The following is a 19,935-nucleotide window of genomic DNA, read 5'->3' as shown; positions in this document are numbered from 1 at the left end:
GGGATCACTAAAAATACCGAGGGACCGAGCATGGGAAAGAAGGGCAGGGAGGTCCTTATCAAAATCTAAGCCTTTTACCCCCCGACGACGGAGGAAGGCAGTAAAAAGATCATACGCCGCTTGCCTGTCCATTTTTACCGGATCCGTTGCACCCTCCAGGCGTCGGCAGCGCGTAGCAGCAGAGCCTGCCGATGCAGCACTCTGGGCCAAAGCAGGAGACGAGCAGTCCACCGATGTAGCACTCCCGTTCTGCAGAAGCCGTCTTTAGGTCGAGACCTGCACCCAACGCAACTCCTTCAGGCAAAGGGAAGGGTCCCTGTTCGGGCGCCAGTTGTTGGAGTCGCGGGAGACAAGCCTCATGCTCTCATGGTCAGCAAGTCTCGTTTATTTAGCAAGATACATCCACTTTTATAGCTTGCAGGGCTAGTTACATTGTCTGATAAGATACAGCAAAATCATTGGTCAGCCTGTGTCGACGCAGGGGTCTCCAGGTAACTGTGACCACTTCTTGTTTCAACATGTTCCGACATGTCCCAGCTTGCCCAAGCAAGACCATTGTGCTATTCCAGCAAGATACCGTTGCGCTTATCTCAGCAAGATGCATATCCTGTTTCTTAAGCAAATCAGGGTAAACATTAACCACGAGATTGCTGTGCCCTGGAGGCCTACATTTCCACCAGCTGCACGGTATCATGCCCTTTGTTACTTAGCCATTCAGTTGTTAAGCTCTCTACAGTTAGGGGGTAGTTTCTTGCCTCCTGGTGATCGATGAGACCAAGGTGAGAAGTCTTCCTCCTTTGATCCTTCATCCATATGTCTTTGCAGGGAGCTGTTAGTCTTATCTCTGCCAGTTCCTGGGACATCTTGTGGCTATCTTATCTTGGCCAGCTGTGTTTTATCTCTGTCAGTTCCTTTACATTTGGCTTAACATATATCTTAATAAACAATACATTAGTCTATAGTTTCTCACATGGAACATCTTACAGCTATCTTTAGGCAACATCTGCAATGTTTGCATAAGCGATAAGCGATTGCGGTTGGCGACTGTTAGTCTATGTAAGCTGTGTCCGGTGACTATTTGAGTAAGCAATTTCATACTTTTTATTGCCTAACCTTTATATTGGGCTTAACATAAATCTTAATAAACAATACACTGGTTCATAGTTTCTTACAGAGGTAACTCCCAGTTACCTCCTGGGCATGATGTGCTGTGGTATGGAATACCTCTTTGGTCATTTTGGGTCAGGTGTCCTGTCTCTGCTTCCTCCCGGCCACCCCTCCTCCCTGGCGGAGCATGAGGCTCAGAAAGTCCTTGGCCAGACCAAACATCTGAGCAGCAACTAAAAACATCGGCGTTATCAGCTCTCTTCCCAGGCCAAAAATTAAAAATATAGCACTGCACTAGCTACTAAGAAGGAGAAAAACGCCTGTACTGCTGAACCCAGGACATTATCCACCCCTTATTCCATGCCATTCACGTCATGCTCAGATCCCACATTTTCAATATACCATCACTCTTATCTCAGTACACTCTCAGTGCATGGACCAGTCCCTATAAAGCTGCTCAGTCCATCTGGTCCATGATGTCAGGCTCCATCTCTTGTAACAGTCTCTCAGAGCAGGAGAGGCTGTGTGCGGTGTTCACACTCGTGAATAACCTGGGCAATAGTGTCCATTGCTAAGTCCACCCCTCGATCATGAGTCCATCTCTATGTTGCATCTCTGCCCTGGTTTTCTTCATTAATGCTTACCAATGAGACCAGTAGGAAACCAGAAAAAATTTATTCTGGGTGTTCAAAATTATTTTCTGATTAACTACTCCATATAAAAATCACCTATGTAACATAAAAGAGGGCTAAGAGATACAGGTTTCTTCATAAAGTTATTTTTCATTCCCTAGGAGATAATCTCTTCACTTCTTAAAGTTTTTCCTTCTGTTTCCTTGGTGATGGATCAGGAAGTGAAAAGTCCCTTAAACACACAAAGCTGTGGTCTCTACTAAAAGACAACATAGTGTCACAAGTCCTAGCTTTTTTCATTATATAATCATGAAAGATGGTTACACTTGCCATTAAATGAAACAGTGCCCTGGGCTTAGCAGTAGCAGCCATTTTTTCTCCTTCTTAGTACCTGGTGCAGCGCTGTGTTTTTGACTTTCAGCCTGGGAACAGCACTGATAACACTGATGTTTTTAGTTACTGCTCAAATGTTTAGTCTGGCCGAGGACTTTGTGAGTCTTATGCTCTGCCAGGGAGGAGGGGAAGCCGAGAGGAAGCAGAGACAGGACACCTGACCCAAACTGTCCAAAGAGGTATTCCATACCACAAAGAGATATTCCATACCACAGCACGTCATGCCCGGGATGTAACTGGGAGTTACCCAGAAAGGCGCTCACTGCTTGGTTGGGCTCATTTTGGCGGGTGATATCGTATTCTCTTCCCTTGTTATTTCTCTTATCATTATTATTATTGGTGGTAGCAGTAGTGATCTGTGTTATACCTTAGTTACTGGACTGTTCTTACCTCAACCTGTGGGAGTTACATTCTTTCGATTCTCCTCCCCATCCCTCTGGGAGCAGGGGGTGGGGGGGGAGGGAAGAAAAGTGGGGGAGTGAGAGAGCGACTGTGTGATTTACAGCTGAGCTTAAACCACAACAAACACAAAAGCAGCTAAAGCAGCTTTGGCTGCCACTTTCCACAACACAGCACTTGCCTAAACTTTCCTTTTACTGCAAGATGTGCAGCAAATATAAGTCAGCCTCTAATGTTTGGGCATCTACAAATCCCCCCCCCCCCCCCCCCCCTTTTAGCTGTTACCTATAGGTTTCATGAAATGTTTTCATTAAAAATGTATTATTTTCCTTTTACTGAAAGCATGAACTTCTTACTGCTATTTCTGTTACCAGCTCCAAAGTGGAAGCACTGAGCTGTATTCAGACAGGTTTCCCATATAGTACAATATAATCAACTGCCTGAGCTGTCTGACCAGGCAGTATGGAACAGATTTTCTTCAAACTGACACGTTACTGAATTTACAGAAGTCCCACTAAACTCACTATCATTACCAAAAATATTCCTAATTTAATTTCCTCTCAGTTTAGTAGACTGTGTTCCAAGTTACTATGGAAACAGTTCAAAATCCTGATATTTCTGCCATAACTGACAGAAATATTCGGATGAGTAACTTTAGTGAAAACTGTTCTGTCTGACAAAGTGAAGGGATTGTTTTGGTTTGGTTTTTAAAGAAAACTTTTAAGCAAGGGGCACGTTAGAGGCACGTACAGGTGGGAGCAAAATAATTTAACAAGTGAAAGCTCCCTCTAGCGACAAGAAAGTAACACCGGTACACCGGTAATCCGGTAACACCGGATTGAAAACGGAGACCTGCTCAAGGCACACATCTTCTCCCTCGTTTGCCTATTGCCATTCTCTCTCTAGTCAGTTACAAGAATAATGACAGAGGAAAAATAATTCCTTTCATGAAAGGAGACAAGAATTAAGAGGGACAACATAGTAACCAGAAGATAAAGAAGTTCATACCCTTAAGGCAACAGAATTCAACTCTGAGGTCAGCAGCATCACAAACTGTCACAGCACATACAATATTTTAAAAATAAACAAAAGCCATTACCACCAACAAAAAGACTTAGATGTGGAAGAGTGACACACTTTGAATGTCAGGTTTTTCTCCCCTTTTTTCAAGATTTGCTGATAAAAATGAGAAAGTAATATGAGTGTTCTTTGAGCTCATACTTCATCTTTATTCAGAAATGAAGTATGCCCATTTCATCTTGCTTTAGGGAGACTAATTTCTTTATTGATAAAAATAATAGATTTCAGATAAACTTCTGAACTTTGAAGATATCCAAGAAGAACCACAATAACCGTTCTTTTCCCAGGATGACTGCTTCTCTGATAACCAAGGCAGAACAGAAAGACTTCTGCAAGACAGCATGGCCATTCCACACTATTTTCAGCAGTACATTACCTCACCTTCTGATACAGTACTAGAAATATGCACATTCCTCAACACAGAGACAGTTTGCCTCTGCCTAACCTCTACATGGCAAATTTCTGATGTTCCACAAAAAATGTTTTCCTGCTTCAATAAGCAGCAAGAGGTGAGAGTTGAAGTCCTTTACCACAGACTTTTCATAAAGGGAGCCACTAGTATGTAATGTAACACAAAGCGCAACACCTGATAATGGCAGCTGCCTTAGCACATGATCTGAAAGAACTGTTCTTGGCTTTAATCAGAGATGGCTAGAAAGCATTCCAGGAAAAGCTTTGGCCTTGAGAAAAGTCTACCTTTCTCAAGCCTCAGAACTCTAGTAGACAAGAGGTATTATACTGCAAATAGTCTTAGATGAGAACAAGGGAAGCTAGCCTTTACCTCAGGGAAAGTCTGATTAGATGACCTTAAATCTCCCAATCTTCTACATGAACTGTGTGATCAAATCCGACACACCTCTGAGGACTCTCAAAATCTTAAGAGTATTACTGTTTCTCGCAAACCATTTTGGTTTTTCTTCAGAACTTTTTGCCCCACTTCAAATTGCATAAAAAGGTCATTAAATAACAAAGGAAGATATTCTATTTCCTCACCTTTCCCCCTTCCCAAACCTCTCATAAGAAATCAGAAATGAGTCCTTATTCAAGTGAAGGAGTACGATGACAAGTTAACACAGTTATTTTTTTCAGTTTCCCAGAGTACAAAGGTTATAGATGCATGAATAAACAACTTCTGCTTTTAGTACTACAGAGGATCTGCAAGACAGTATTTCTCTCCCCTAAGTCATGTATTGTTCCTGAAGGCTAAAGAGTTTGTTGGTAGCTGAAAGGCAGACATCTCACACTTTCAGATACTCTGGTCACATTATTAATTCAGTAACAGATAAAAAGCTATTACCATTTTAACTTATTATTCAAACATGTTTCAAATTGGCAAAGCTTTGACAGACATTTGGTAAAGCTCAAGACTTCCATTTCTGTTGAAATTGTTTACCATGCTCTGGCTCACAGAAGGTACCTGACCAAGAGTTTATTGGGAAGAGAAAAAATAAAGTTGATGAATTTTCTTTGTATATTTTTCTGATCCCCTTGCAATATTCAAAAAGGTCTATATAGAATGTAAGAAACTATGGATAAGGGTATTGTTTATTAAGATTTATGTTAAGCCCAATGTAAAGGTTAGGCAACAAAAGATATGAAATCGCTCACTCAAACAGTCACCAGACACAGCTTGCGCAAGATAAGATAACCGCAATCGCTTACACAAACTAAACCAAGTACCGCTTATGCAAACATAGCAAATGTTGACTAAAGATAACTGTAAGATGTTCCAGGAACTGACAGAAGCAAGACAAACAACTCCATATAAGGACATATGAGTAAAAGGTCAACTACGGGACAAAGGAAGAAGATTTCTTACTTCAGCCTCAACGACCACCAGGAGGCAGAAGTCGACCCCCTAGCAACAGCTGAAGCATGCGCAGAGTACCTCCACTACTTCATGAACACGGAAGTAAAGATGAATAAAAAGGGGATGTTCGAACTGCTCAGCACGGCAGTTGGCGGAGCGCAGACTCCCCTGTCCTCCAGCGCTGTTTTTGCTCATATTCTACTTGCTATAATTAATAAAATTTTAATTGGATTATGATCCGTTGTGGTCTCAATTTATAACAATTTTCTGGTGCCGTGACTCGGATAAGGAACAGTGGGCTTTGGTCCTCCGGGGAGGCGCCCCGCGACATTTCGCGGCCCCGCGACCAACAGCTTACCCCAACCTTACCGACGAACCTAAATTCTAGAATAATGAGCAAAGGAGAAACCGGTAAAATATCATAAAAATTCTGTGCACGGGAGTCCGGACGAAGACGCAGGACGCATAAGTATATCGCGAATTTGTTCGCGGGTTTGCCGTTCGGGCGGGATTGGGTTTCCTGGAATATAACGAGTGAGAGGTTCGATATACTGAACCAAGCGAGTGTGGACTCTTAAGTACTGCGTTTCCCATCTCCCGCGAGGGACTGGGCCAGGAACAAGGGGAGCGAGTGAGTGTATGTTTGTGGATATTCCAGAAGATGGGGGCGAAGGGCAGCAAGCCTTCGACTCCCATGGAAGGGTACCCATTGTAACTAAGAATACCCCTCTGGCAGATATCTTAGACAATTGGAGATATCTCACTGGAGCCCTAGGGAAAGATAAGCAAAAAATGATAGAATATTGAACTAAGATATGGGGAGGGAAGAAGATTTCTAAAAATGTTTTTTGGCCAGTCTATGGGTCAGAAGAAGATTGGGTAAGACAGCAATTAAACCTCTGGGTTAATAATAAAAAACCCCTTAACCCGGAGGAGAGTCAATATGCGGAAGTGTGGTTAGAAAAACCGGGGGTTAGACTTTATCCGCTGAATGAAATAAAAGCTAAACAAAAGAAAAAGAAGGAAGAGTTAAACGAAACCCTTCTAACCCCCCCTCCTTACATTCCTCCTCCTGCTCCCACAGCCCCCCCAGAGGTCCCCAGAGCATCCACTCCCCCACCGGAGTCGGAACAAGAGTCTCCCCCTCCTCCTAGACACATAACTAGGAGTCAAAAAGGGGCAGCTCAGATGTACCCCCTAAGGGAAATACCCATGGGGGGACCTCAACCTGTGATCGGATATATTTCCGTACCCTTAAATTCGGCTGACCTACGAGATTTTAAAAGAACCGAGATGGGAAACTTAATTGAGGACCCACTCGGAGTGGCAGAAAGATTAGATCAATTTTTGGGACCAAACCTTTATACTTGGGATGAGATGCAATCTATCCTTGGTCAATTATTTACTACTGAGGAAAGAGATATGATTAGACAAGCAGGAATGAGACTGTGGGATGCTCAACATGTCCAGGGACCCCAAGCAGATGTTAAATGGCCACTCCAAAGACCTAATTGGGATAATCAAGATCCAGTACATAGAACTCATATGCAGGACCTTCTAGCTCATTATAATATGAAGCGGGGACAGATACTAAATATGTATAGGCGTAAGGGAATAAATGTAAAGGAAAAACGACCCTGGGGGTGCATGCTTTGGAGGAACGATCCCCATGCACCTCAGCGCTGAATAAAGCATACCTACTTTACAACTTTAACGAGTTGTGGAGTCAATCCGCGTATCAATTTGGCGAGCCAGGCAGGAGGCCTCTGTTCGGCTGCAGGATCGGCTGAGGAGCGGACATCCTAGGCGCCCCAGGCTGCTTGCCTGGAGGAGCTCCCCTTCTCATCCGCTCACTGCGGGGACAGACAACAACCTGTGCCAGCTGCGGAGAAACGGTATGCTTGGAATTTAGGTACTTTAGGGGCCCTGTAGGGCGTACGCGTGGCCCGGGGCTGCTGGTAAGGCGTGCAGAGACCTCTGGCGCACAGCGGAGTTCCCCTTGGCAGGTAGGGCTTGCAAGCTGGGGGCTCGTCGACCGATAGCGCGGCTGCGAGCGATCCTGAAGGCGGATCGGGCGAGCCCGGGTTTTCGCTGCATCCCAAGTTTTGGGAGCCAGGACGGACCTGCTAATGACTGTGTAGGAAGCAGGAGAAGGGTAGGCGAACCCACCATGTCTCCGCTACATCCCAGGTTTTGGGAGCCAGGACGGACCTGCTAATGACCGTGTAGGAAGCAGGAGAAGGGTAAGCGGAACCATAGTGTGAGTGTGTGGGATCCCATGTGTTTCTGTGTGACTGAGACGTAGCGTAGCTACGAAGCGAGTGTGGAGTCCTAATCCGCGGTTCCGTGTCTCCGCGAGGGGAGCGGCCGGAGACGGACGAAGCGTTTATGTTTTTCTGTCCTGTGTCTTGTCTGTGTATAACCATCAAGCAGCTCAGAAAGCAGGGGAAGGTCCGGCTACCCCTCCCTCAGTGGATAACTTTACGAAATACAAGGGCAAGGGAATTCCCTATGTGCCTTGTGGGAGTGTAACTGTATGGGACGGGTGGCATTTCACGTGGATATTGTGGCAGTGCTTTTAGTGTGTGTGAGAAACTATAAATTAGGATATTGTTTATTAGGATTTATGTTAAGCCCAATGTAAAGGTTAGGCAATAAAAACTATGAAATTGCTTACTCAAACAGTCACCGGACACAGCTTACATAGACTAACAGTCGCCAACCGCAATCGCTTATCGCTTATGCAAACATAGTAGATGTTGCCTAAAGATAGCTATAATATGTTCCATGTGAGAAACTATAGACTAGTGTATTGTTTATTAAGATATATGTTAAGCCAAATGTAAAGGAACTGACAGAGATAAAACACAGCTGGCCAAGATAAGATAGCCGCAAGATGTCCCAGGAACTGGCAGAGATAAGACTAACAACTCCCTGCAAAGACATATGGATGAAGGATCAAAGGAGGAAGACTTCTCACCTTGGTCTCATCGATCACCAGGAGGCAGGAAACTACCCCCTAACAACAACTGAAGCATGCGCAGAGTACTTCCACTATTTCATGAACAAAGAAGTGAAGATGTATAAAAAGGGGCTGTTTGAAATACTTAACACGGCAGTTGGCGGAGCGCAGACTCCCCTGTCGTCCAGCGCTGTCTTTGCTCATATTCTACTTGCTATAATTAATAAAATTTCAATTGGATTATGATTCGTTGTGGTCTCAATTTATAACAATTTCTGGTGCCGTGACTCGGATAAGGAACGGTGGGCTTTGGTCCTCTGGGGGGGCGCCCCGCGACATTTCGCGGCCCCGCGACCAACAGCTTACCTCATCCTTACCGACGAACCTAAATGCTAGAATATGAGCAAAGAAGGAACCGGTAAAATCCCATAAAAATTCTGTGCACGGGAGTCCGGACGAAGACGCAGGACGCGTAAGTATATTGCGAAACTTTCCGCAGAGCGAAATAGTTCGCGGCGGAGGACTGCAGAGTGAAATTGTTCACGGCAGAGATTGTTCGCGGGTTTACCGTTCGGGCGGGATTGGGTTTCCTGGAATATAACGAATGAGAGGTTCGATATACTGAACCAAGCGAGTGTGGACCCTTAAGTACTGCGGTTCCCATCTCCCGCGAGGGACTGGGCCAGGAACAAGGGGGAGCGAGTGAGTGTGTGTTCGGAGATATTCCAGAAGATGGGGGCGAAGGGCAGCAAGCCTTCGACTCCCATGGGATGGGTACCCACTGTACCTAAGAATACCCCTCTGGCATATATCTTAGACAATTGGAGATGTCTCCCTGGAACCTTAGGGAAAGATAAGCAAAAAATGATAGAATATTGTACTAAGATATGGGGAGGGAAGAAGATTTTTAAAAATGTTTTTTGGCCAATCTATGGGTCAGAAGAAGATTGGGTAAGACAGCAATTAAACCTCTGGGTTAATAATAAAAAAACCCCTTAACCCTGAGGAGAGTCAATATGCGGAAGTGTGGCTAAAAAGACCGGGAGCTAGACTTTACCCGCTGAATGAGATAAAAAAAAAAAAAAAAAAAAAAAAAAAAAACAACTAAACAAAAGAAAAAGAAGGTATAACATGAAGCGGGGACAGATACTAAATATGTATAGGCATAAGGGAATAAATGTAAAGGAAAAACGACCCTGGGTGTGCATACTTTGGAGGAACGATCCCCATGCACCTCAGCGCTGAATAAAGCATACCTACTTTACAACTTTAACGAGTTGTGGAGTCAATCCGCGTATCAATTTGGCGAGCCAGCCAGGAGGCCTCTGTTCGGCTGCAGGATCGGGTGAGGAGCGGACATCCTAAGCCCCCCCCAGGCCGCTTGCCTGGAGGAGCTCCGCTTCTCATCCGCTCACTGCGGGGACAGACAGCGACCTGCGCCGGCTGCGGAGAGGCGGTATGCTTGGAATTTAGGTACTTTGGGGGGCCTGTAGGGCATACGCGTGGCCGGGGCTGCTGGTAAGGCGTGCAGAGACGTCTGGCGCACAGCGGAGTTCCCCGTGGCAGGTAGGGCTTGCAAGCTGGGGGGCTCGTCGACCGATAGCGCGGCTGCAAGCGATCCTGAAGGCGGATCGGGCGAGCCCGGGTTTTCGCTGCATCCCAAGTTTTGGGAGCCAGGGCGGACCTGCTAATGACCGTGTAGGAAGCAGGAGAAGGGTAAGCGGAACCATAGCGTGAGTGTGTGGGATCCCATGTGTTTCTGTGTGACTGAGACGTAGCGTAGCTACGAAGCGAGTGTGGAGTCCTAATCCGCGGTTCCGTGTCTCCGCGAGGGGAGCGGCCGGAGACGGACGAAGCGTTTATGTTTTTCTGTCCTGTGTCTTGTCTGTGTATAACCATCAAGCAGCTTAGAAAGCGGGGGAAGGTCCGGCTACCCCTCCCGCAGTGGATAACTTTACGAAATACAAGGGCAAGGGAATTTCCTATATGCCCTGTGAGAGTATGTGCCTTGTAGGAGTGTAACTGTATGTGACAGGTGGCATTTCACGTGGATATTGCCACTCAGGACACCGGTGGGGCAGATACTGCTCGGGGTGTCTTACAAAACACTGCCAGGTAGAAAATTATAATTATCTAATCGGTGACCAGAAATAAAAGATTACTTTGTGGAGAAAAACCACAAAATCCTGGCGGACTTCCGGGAAGTTAGAATGGAAATCTGAGAAAGGGTTTATAGAAGGTATCAAAGAAAATTTGAGAAGATGTGGTTACAAAGGAAAAAAAAAATAAAATAAAAAATAAAATGGGAATACAACAATTAATGTCTCTCTTTTTGGGACAATCAACGGGGGATATCAGGAAAACTTTCGTAACCTGACATATGAGTGCATAATAAGTTTTGAACAGTGGAACCTGTTGTGGATACTAGGGCAGTGTAAATTTTGCTGTAACCGAAACTATGTTCTAATGACAGGGGAGTTGATCTGCAGAACCCAGAGATACTATCTTACTGAATCCCCTGAGAATATCATAAAACTTGTGTGTAGGTGCTCTCATATTTTAAGTGCATTTGCAGAGCACTGGGAAAGAGAAGCTATAGAGATTTGTAAGAGATTGTTTGAAATGGGAGCACGGTCAAAACAAGGGAATTCTGAAGAAAAGCCCATTGGGTTACATTTTGGCACATTGGAAAGAACTGGGAGGTTCTTCTGGGGGCTCGGTAAACAAGAAAACATTGGTAAAATATTGTAATCAATGGTGGCCTTTATAAACTTTGGAAAATCAGGAAAAATGGCCTAAAAATGGAACTCTGAATTCTGATGCTTTTTTTTTTTACAATTTATGTTGGTTTTGAGGTGGCCAAGAAAATGCAATGAAGTAATGCATGCAGATATGTTTCGCTTTAAGAAAGCACCTGGAGTGGCAGACAGAATGTGAAAATTAATATAACTCTGCCAGATCCCTAATTTTGGTTTTGGAAAAGGACAGGGAAAAACAGAAAGCTAAGCTGGAGAGATGTTGTTCAGCCTGTGATATTGGGACAGTCATCAAGAAAATTATGTATCACAGGTACCCCCGAGAGGAGCACCCTCTGCCTCTGTCCTATCAGGTATTGATAAGGAGGAGGAAATTGCTGTCACTGGCAACAAGCAGCACATTCACATTCAGGGTTAAGAAGGGGTTAAACCAGAAGTGCTGTTGCAGAGGAGGGCATCTGTAACCCCTGCAGAGCAGGGTGAGCACCTGTGAAAAATAACAAATAAATAAATAAAAAAGGGAAAACCAAAGGGGAAAGGAGGGAAGCTCCCGCAGTTCCTGTGTTTGAGCATGAGATGGGTGCTGGGGCAGGCAGACAGACATACATGTTGACAGACGGGATTGAACGGTTGATGAATAAATGTGGATGGGAGTGAAGGAGGAAGCATGGAGAGTGTATAGGAATTGGAAATAGGTAGAAAAGAAAAAGCTGGGTCGTGCTACAGCCACGGCTGCGCTGGTTGCTTTAAAACTGGTGGAGGACGAATGTCGGACAGAAGTGGGGGAGTGACCTCCTCTTCTGTGGAACCGGATCGGTGTGAGTGCTATGAGGAGTTTGGAAGCTGGGAGTGAGACTACCCTAGTGGGAGTGCCATGGGGTGGCTCGGGTGACTGAATTGGAACTAGGCTGACGGGACCAGGGGAATCTTCCCTAGCAGATCCAGTGGTTATAATGGAATTTTTGGTTGATACAGGTGCAATGTATTCAGTTTTAAACAAAGCTTTAATACCTTTGGGGACGATTATATGATGATAAAAGGGGCGACTGGCCAAGGTGAAAAGGCTTATTTTTGTAAACTACTAAAATATCAATTGGGAAAACAATGGGGCATCCATAAGTTTTTGTATATGCCTAACTCCGCAAAAGCTCTTTTGGGGAGAGATTTGTTAGAACACTTGGGAGCAACCATTACTTTCAAAGGAGGCGAGATCACTTTAAAAGTAAAGGACCAACAGTATATAGAGATGTTAAAAGCTTAATTTTGATCACTAATCATGTCGAGGGAGAAGTCAGATTGAAAATATACTGGATCAGGTATTCCCAGGGATATGGGCTACAAACATACCTGGAAGAGCTCTTAAAAGAATACCAGGTACAAACGGGGAACATGCTGTTACAGTATGTAGATGATCTGCTCATAGCAGGGAATAATAAAGAGGATGTAAGAAAAGAAAGCATTCGATTTCTAAACTTTCTTGCACAAAAAGGCCTACGGGTATCACAAGAAAAGTTACAATTTGTGGAGGAAAAAGTGAAATATTTGGGACATTATTTGTTTAATGGCCAGAAAATAATGGAGCCAGTCACATTAAAGGCCCAGTGACGAGACCCCACTGGAAAGTAATCAGTACTCCAGGGGACACCAAGAAAATCCTGAAAAGATAACGTAATGATAGAGACTTTATTTATTTAATTATTTTGCCGCATTATCTTTTGGTATAAAGTGTGTATTGCTGTTTATATTTGCTATAATTATTTCTCCTCTTTTCTATTATATATGGAAGCGTACAAAGTGTGCTGAAGGAAATTGCTAAACTTATGCAACCACACAATAGTGAATATAGAAGATATACTGATGTAAATAATGTATGTACTCTAGATATACGAATTAGGTGTAATAATTTGAATTGCAATTGTTATCCATTTGCTTGTTTTAGGTGTAAGGTATGTCAGGATAAATGGTGGACACACTATGAATGTGGATGCCCTCCAATAGGACTTTGCACACAGTGTTGGAAAATCCAAAGAACTCTCACTGAGTGGAAACTAAAACAATTAGAGTCTAAACAAGAAATTATTTGGGAATCCCATGAGTGGTGGGAGATTTTTGCCAAAGGAATAAACCCTCAATATTATTGTTACCACTCCAATGAACCAGTCCCCTTTATAGCCGAAATTTTGATTATAAAGTGTAGAAGGGAAGTACTAACTGTATCTTGCTTTGCCCCATTAGTTAAGGCTGCAAAGTGGGAAGCCTATGTAAACAGGCAGAAAGCCCGAAACAGCTGTTCTCCTGAAGAATTCCCTTGCTGCCGAGAAGATGGTACACCCCGTGGCTCGAAGCAACCGAGTCGACGGGCGAGGCAGAGGAGGAATAAACTGTGGAGAAAAGAACCAGAACAATGGGATGCAAAACCAGCAATGGCCGAACTTCCCCAGGACTGGTAAAAATATACTTAAATTGGCAAAATTGACAGACACCCTTTTTCCTGGTATACCGTTAGTTTTGTTATTGATAATAACCCAAGCAAATGGAAACCCGCATGAACCATTAAAGTGGGAATTAATATCCTGAGAAACATCCAAAGTGATAACCACTTTCACTGAGACGGGACAACCTGAATTCCCTGTACAACCTTAATGTAGAACTCCGGAAAAGGTTAAATCAACGTAAGAAAGATCGTGAGGCGGGCAGGTCATGGTATGAAAACTGGTTTAATGTCTCACCTTGGCTAACCACTTTGTTGTCTGCTCTAGCAGGACCGCTTATCATGTTGATTCTGGGACTTATATTTGGGCCTTGTATATTACGCTATATTTTACACTTTATTAGAGAACGGTTTGACATAGCTAAACTGCTTATTTTAACTACGAGATCTGGGGTAAAATATAAGAGTGTATCTATTGATGAGGATGAAGATTGTTGTGAATGTGTCATGCCACGTAAAAAATATACCTGTGATTGTAAGGAATTACCTTGTGAGTGTTATGATAAATGTTGGGAGTGTGGAAAAAGGTTGGCTTACAATTCTGAAAATGAAAGCAGCATCTAATAAACAATAATAGGATAAAAGAAAAAGGGGGGATTGTGAGAAACTATAAATTAGGATATTGTTTATTAGGATTTATGTTAAGCCCAATGTAAAGGTTAGGCAATAAAAAGTATGAAACTGCTTACTCAAACAGTCACCGGACACAGCTTACATAGACTAACAGTAGCCAACCGCAATCGCTTATCGCTTATGCAAACATAGTAGATGTTGCCTAAAGATAGCTATAAGATGTTCCATGTGAGAAACTATAGACTAGTGTATTGTTTATTAAGATATATGTTAAGCCAAATGTAAAGGAACTGACAGAGATAAAACACAGCTGGCCAAGATAAGATAGCCGCAAGATGTCCCAGGAACTGGCAGAGATAAGACTAACAACTCCCTGCAAAGACATATGGATGAAGGATCAAAGGAGGAAGACTTCTCACCTTGGTCTCATCGATCACCAGGAGGCAGGAAACTACCCCCTAACAACAACTGAAGCATGCGCAGAGTACTTCCACTATTTCATGAACAAAGAAGTAAAGATGTATAAAAAGGGGCTGTTTGAAATATTTAACACGGCAGTTGGCGGAGCGCAGACTCCCCTGTCGTCCAGCGCTGTCTTTGCTCATATTCTACTTGCTATAATTAATAAAATTTTAATTGGATTATGATCCGTTGTGGTCTCAATTTATAACAGTGTGTATCCCACTTTTATAGCCGCTCAGGGTAGTGGGGCAGATACTGCTCGGGGTGTCTTATGAAATGCTGGTGGGTTTGTGGAGAAAGCCACAAAATCCTGGAGGACGTCTGGGAAGTTAGAAAGGAAAACTGAGAAAGGGTTTGTAAAAGGTATCAAAGAAAATTTGAGAAGATGTGGTTACAAAGGAGAAAATAAAATAGGAACACAACAATTAATGTCTCTCTTTTTGGGACAATCAACAGGGGATATTAGGAAAAACTTCGTATGAGTGCATAATAAGTTTTGAACAGTGGAACCTGCTGTGGATACTAAGGCAGTGTAAATTTTGCTGTAACCGAAACTATGTTCTAATGACAGGGGAGTTGATCTGCAGAACCCAGAGATACTATCTTACTGAATCCCCTGAGAATATCATAAAACTTGTGTGTAGGTGCTCTCATATTTTAAGTGCATTTGCAGAGCACTGGGAAAGAGAAGCTATAGAGATTTGTAAGAGATTGTTTGAAATGGGAGCCAATCAAAACAAGGGAATTCTGAAGAAAAGCCCATTGGGTTACATTTTGGCACATTGGAAAGAACTGGGAGGTTCTTCTGGGGGCTCGGTAAACAAGAAAACATTGGTAAAATATTGTAACCAATGGTGGCCTTTATATACTTTGGAAAATCAGGAAAAATGGCCTAAAAATGGAACTCTGAATTCTAATACATTTTTTACAAGTTATGTTGGTTTTGAGGTGGCCAAGAAAATGCGATGAAGTAATGTATGCAGATATGTTTCACTTTAAGAAAGCACCTGGAGTGGCAGACAGAATGTGAAATTAATATAACTCTGCCAGATCCCTAATTTTGGTTTTGGAAAAGAACAGGGAAAAACAGAAAGCTAAGCTGGAGAGATGTTGTTCAGCCTGTGATATTGGGACAGTCATCAAGAAAATTATGTATCACAGGTACCCCCGAGAGGAGCACCCTCTGCCTCTGTCCTATCAGGTATTGATAAGGAGGAGGAGATTGCTGTCACTGGCAACAAGCAGCACATTCACATTCAGAGTTAAGAAGGGGTTAAATGAGAAGTGCTGTTGCAGAGGCAGGCATCTGTAACCCCTGCAGAGCAGAGTGAGCACCTGTGAAAAATAATAAATAAATAAATAAAAAAGGGAAAACCAAAGGGGAAAGGAGGGAAGCTCCCGCAGTTCCTGTGTTTGAGCATGGGATGGGTGCTGGGGCAGGCAGACAGACATGTTGACAGACGGGATTGAAGGGTTGATGAATAAATGTGGATGGGAGTGAAGGAGGAAGCATGGAGAGTGTATAGGAATTGGAAACAGGTAGAAAAGAAAAAGCTGGGTCGTGCTACAGCCACGGCTGCGCTGGTTGCTTTGAAACTGGTGGAGGACGAATGTCGGACTGAAGTGGGGGAGTGACCTCCTCTTCTGGGGAACCGGATCGGTGTGAGTGCTATGAGGAGTTTGGACGCTGGGAGTGAGACTACCCTAGTGGGAGTGCCATGGGGTGGCTCGGGTGACTGAATTGGAACTAGGCTGACGGGGACCAGGGGAATCTTCCCTAGCAGATCCACTGGTTATAATGGAGCTAGGGGACAAAAAAAAAAAAAAAAAAAAGGGAAATGGAATTTTTGGTTGATACGGGTGCAACGTATTCAGTTTTAAACAAAGCTTTAATGCCTTTGGGGACGATTATATGATGATAAAAGGGGCGACTGGCCAAGGTGAAAAGGCTTATTTTTGTAAACTACTAAAATATCAATTGGGAAAACAATGGGGCATCCATAAGTTTTTGTATATGCCTAACTCCGCAAAAGCTCTTTTGGGGAGAGATTTGTTAGAACACTTGGGAGCAACCATTACTTTCAAAGGAGGCGAGATCACTTTAAAAGTAAAGGACCAACAGTATATAGAGATGTTAAAAGCTTAATTTTGATCACTAATCATGTCGAGGGAGAAATCAGATTGAAGATATACTGGATCAGGTATTCCCAGGGGTATGGGCTACAAACATACCTGGAAGAGCTCTTAAAAGAATACCAGGTACAAATGGGGAACGTGCTGTTACAGTATGTAGATGATCTGCTCATAGCAGGGAATAATAAGGAGGATGTAAGAAAAGAAAGCATTCGACTTCTAAACTTTCTTGCACAAAAGGGCCTACGGGTATCACAAGAAAAGTTACAATTTGTGGAGGAAAAAGTGAAATATTTGGGACATTATTTGTTTAACGGCCAGAAAATATTGGAGCCAGTCGCATTAAAGGCCCAGTGACGAGACCCCACTGGAAAGTAATCAGTACTCCAGGGGACACCAAGATAACCCTGAAAAGATAACGTAATGATAGAGACTTTATTTAATTATTTTGCCGCATTATCTTTTGGTATAAAGTGTGTGCTGTTTATATTTGCTATAATTATTTCTCTTCTTTTCTATTATATATGGAAGCGTACAAAGTGTGCTGAAGGAAATTGCTAAACTTATGCAACCACACAATAGTGAATATAGAAGATATGCTGATGTAAATAATATATGTACTCTAGATATACGAATTAGGTGTAATAATTTGAATTGCAATTGTTATCCATTTGCTTGTTTTAGGTGTAAGGTATGTCAGGATAAATGGTGGACACACTGTGAATGTGGATGCCCTCCAATAGGAGTTTGCACACAGTGTTGGAAAATCCAAAGAACTCTCACTGAGTGGAAATTAAAACAATTAGAGTCTAAAACAAGAAATTATTTGGGAATCCCATGAGTGGTGGGAGATTTTTGCCAAAGGAATAAACCCTCAATATTATTGTTACCACTCCAACGAACCAGTCCCCTTTGTAGCTGAAATTTTGGTTATAAAGTGTAGAAGGGAAGTACTAACCGTGTCTTGCTTTGCCCCATTAGTTAAGGCTGCAAAGTGGGAAGCCTATGTAAACAGGCAGAAAGCCCGAAACAGCTGTTCTCCTGAAGAATTCCCTTGCTGCCGAGAAGATGGTACACCCCATGGCTCGAAGCAACCGAGTCGATGGGCGAGGCAGAGGAGGAATAAACTGTGGAGAAAAGAACCAGAACAATGGGATGCAAAAACAGCAATGGCCGAACTTCCCCAGGACTGGTAAAAATATACTTAAATTGGCAAAATTGACAGACACCCTTTTTCCTGGTATACCGTTAGTTTTGTTATTGATAATAACCCAAGCAAATGGAAACCCGCATGAACCATTAAAGTGGGAATTAATATCCTGGGAAACATCTAAAGTGATAACCACTTTCACTGGGGCGGGACAACCTGAATTCCCTGTACAACCTTTATGTAGAACTCCGGAAAAGGTTAGATCAACGTAAGAAAGATCATGAGGCGGACAGGTCATGGTATGAAAACTGGTTTAATGTTTCACCTTGGCTAACCACTTTGTTGTCTGCTTTAGCAGGACCGCTTATTATGTGGATTTTGGGACTTATATTTGGGCCTTGTATATTACGCTATATTTTACACTTTATTTGAGAACGGTTTGACATAGCTAAACTGCTTATTTTAACTACGAGGTCTGGGGCAAAATATAAGAGTGTATCTATTAATGAGGATGAAGATTGTTGTGAATGCGTTATGCCACGTAAAAAACTATGCCTATTGTAATTGTGAGGTATTACCTTGTGAGTATTATGATAAATGTTGGGATTGTGGAAAAAAAAGTTTACTTACAGTGCCGAGAATGAAAGTAGCGTCTAATAAACAATAATAGGATAAAGAGAAAAAGGAGGGATTGTAAGAAACTATGGATAAAGGTATTGTTTATTAAGATTTATGTTAAGCCCAATGTAAAGGTTGGGCAACAAAAGATATGAAATCGCTCACTCAAACAGTCACCAGACACAGCTTGCGCAAGATAAGATAACCGCAATCGCTTACACAAACTAAACCAAGTACCGCTTATGCAAACATAGCAAATGTTGACTAAAGATAACTGTAAGATGTTCCAGGAACTGACAGAAGCAAGACAAACAACTCCATATAAGGACATATGAGTAAAAGGTCAACTATGGGACAAAGGAAGAAGACTTCTTACTTCAGCCTCAACGACCACCAGGAGGCAGAAGTCGACCCCCTAGCAACAGCTGAAGCATGCGCAGAGTACCTCCACTACTTCATGAACACGGAAGTAAAGATGTATAAAAAGGGGATGTTCGAACTGCTCAGCACGGCAGTTGGCGGAGCGCAGACTCCCCTGTCCTCCAGCGCTGTTTTTGCTCATATTCTACTTGTTATAATTAATAAAATTTTAATTGGATTATGATCCATTGTGGTCTCAATTTATAACATAGAACATTAAACCCTGTTCATCACACAGAAATTAAACCTCTTTCCCTCACCCATGTTGCTCTGTGATCTCTGACACTGCACCCCAAAACCTAGATCCAAACTCAAAACACTCCACTTTAAAGAAAAAAAATTTGCACACACCCTTCAGATGGAAATATCTAGTAGAGCCCAACTGCCTACATAATTTGGTGTTTAAAAATGTGGAACCCCTAATTTCTTCTTGCTAACTAGAAGGAAAATTCCTTAAGCTATCTCCTTCCCCCTTAACAGATTCCTATAGTACAGTCTTCTCAGCTTGTTATGACATTACCTGCTAATGTTCCCCTCTTTGCTGATATCTACTTTCATTTTGTAATGAAAAAATATAGAGTGCTCAGTTAAAAGGAAGAATTTATTTATTGAATTCTGATGATATTTAAAATATTATATTATTTATAATATTCTGTGTTTCTATCAGATATGAAACTGTGATTTAACCACGTATCTTGCCCCCTTTTTGTATGCAAGACTAGTTCTACTGACTGCATTTCCATCGTACGTGGTTGTGGTATATTGGAAAATGGGATTGTCAGTGAACAGACTTGTTAACAGAAGCGGAACTATGCTTCCTAAATTCATTGTAAGAGTTTGGAATTATTGTGACTCTTAAGGGAGGGGAGGTGCTTCAGTTTGGTTTTAGCTTCATCCTTTCATCTATAACTGTCATCCTCTAGCATAACAAGGAATGGAAAAGTAGGTT

At 42.8% G+C, this 19,935-nt stretch overlaps 1 long non-coding RNA gene across 1 annotated transcript; it reads left to right on the top strand.

Moving 5' to 3' along the window:
• The first annotated feature begins 5,131 nt into the window (after positions 1–5,131).
• LOC136004185 (uncharacterized) lies at positions 5,132–19,170 on the top strand. Its single transcript, XR_010608257.1, has 2 exons — positions 5,132–7,664; positions 8,293–19,170. It is a non-coding gene; the product is annotated as an uncharacterized LOC136004185 (long non-coding RNA).
• Positions 19,171–19,935: the final 765 nt, after the last annotated feature.

This window comes from Lathamus discolor, chromosome W, assembly GCF_037157495.1.
Source record: "Lathamus discolor isolate bLatDis1 chromosome W, bLatDis1.hap1, whole genome shotgun sequence".
NCBI lineage: Eukaryota > Metazoa > Chordata > Aves > Psittaciformes > Psittacidae > Lathamus > Lathamus discolor.
Note: the sequence above shows the minus strand (reverse complement) of the source record. Positions and strands in the feature narration are given on the sequence as shown.